A 1,689-nucleotide genomic window follows, 5' to 3' on the forward strand; every position below is an offset into this window, starting at 1 on the left:
GATTAGCACATTTATTTGTTATTCTTGCAGAATTTATTTATTTATTATTTTATTAAAAATACCTAAAAGGAAATTTTATAGTTGAAAATGAATTTAAAATAGTGAAGTTTTAAATTTACAATTTCTTTATGAAGTCAATAACTAAGGGAGGTAATTGGAAAAATGTTCGCTGCGATAGTTAGTGTACTTCAATCAGATTCCGATGACAACTTTGATCAAAGATGTTCCAATCGGTGACCATCCCATCTTTTCTTCAGACAATTTTATTTCTAAAATGCAACGGCATTATAATATCATTTGTAATCAAATCGGTAAATCGAGATTAGTGTGTACTATTTCGTTTTCAGAAAATATGACTTTACACTATGGTCAGGGGAGACGATAATGCTTTATTTTAATTATAGCGTCCTTGTATGACATTTTTTTGTGATTCTTTTTATTATAGTATCACCATTCGGGGTGCTATTTTCTTTATTTTAACAATGCGACCTTGCATGACAAATAAATGATTGAAACTGCAGAACTATTGGCGTTTTTGGAAGAGCTCTTTTGGTTATTTACCCAATGCCTCAAAGACTCCCTACCCCAAGAAAAAGCGGTCAATATAAAGACCTTCACCCGGGAACAAAAAAAAAATTAACCAGCCTGCGCGGTGTTAACATGTGTGTGAAAACGAATATTAAAAAAAAAAAAAAATGTGCGCTGACGACCCGGATGGCGGAGGGAGGGGACTTTCAGAAAATTCCCAAGATGCGATTTTTCCGTCATAACTTCGGGTAAAATGGGTTTATGTATTTTTTTACGGAATCCCACATTTTTGGTTATGGCGGATCCGATTCTGAAAAAATTTTTTTTCAAAAATCGCATTTTCAAAATTTCCCTTCCGTCCTTCATTTTTCACTTTTCCGGAATTTTTTTTTTTTTTTTTTTGCGAAATACGTAGAAAAATGCGAAGATAACGATTCTGGAAAAAAAATTGTTTGTAAAATTTCAATTTTTCAACAAGAAAAAGAAAAAAAAGAATATATACCCTTAGTCCTTTAAGCAGGCTATCCACATGCTAGAAATAACAGCCAAATCTCACAAAACTGCGATAGCCTAATGAAATTTTGAAAATGCGATTTTTGAAAAAATTTTTTCAGAATCGGATCCCCCATAACCAAAACTGTGTGATTCCGTGAAAAAAAAAATCAATATATATATCCATTTTAACCTAATGGAAAAATCGCGCATTTGTTTTATTATATTCGTTTTCTACACATTTATTAACACCCCACCAGTTATGGTTAGGGTTAAGGTTTTAGGGTTAGGGTTAAGGTTTCAGGGTTTTAAGGTTAGGGTTAGTGTTGGGATAAAAAGTCAAAATTGAAGAAGTTGGGGGGAGGGGGAAATTTAACAATGCTGATTTTTGGCAAAAAATTTTTTTTAAATAAACAAATTTGGGAGAAAATGGGGGTGGGGGATGGGCGGAAGTCTTTGCATTAGCAGTAGTGGTGGATTCTAATGATTTAAAGAATATCATTTCTTCAGCAAATTCACCTTTATCAATATACCTTGAATAGGTTAGCAATATAACCTCACTGTCTCTCAGAGTTGATTCATCCATTTGTAATGAGAATTATCTTGATTTCAGCTTTTCAGCAAGTTGTGTTTCAATATCTTCACTCATTTCATCTATTCTTTTACTAA

The sequence above is a fragment of the Octopus bimaculoides genome, chromosome 2 (assembly GCF_046866305.1).
Source record: "Octopus bimaculoides isolate indiv1 chromosome 2, ASM4686630v1, whole genome shotgun sequence".
Classification (NCBI taxonomy): domain Eukaryota; kingdom Metazoa; phylum Mollusca; class Cephalopoda; order Octopoda; family Octopodidae; genus Octopus; species Octopus bimaculoides.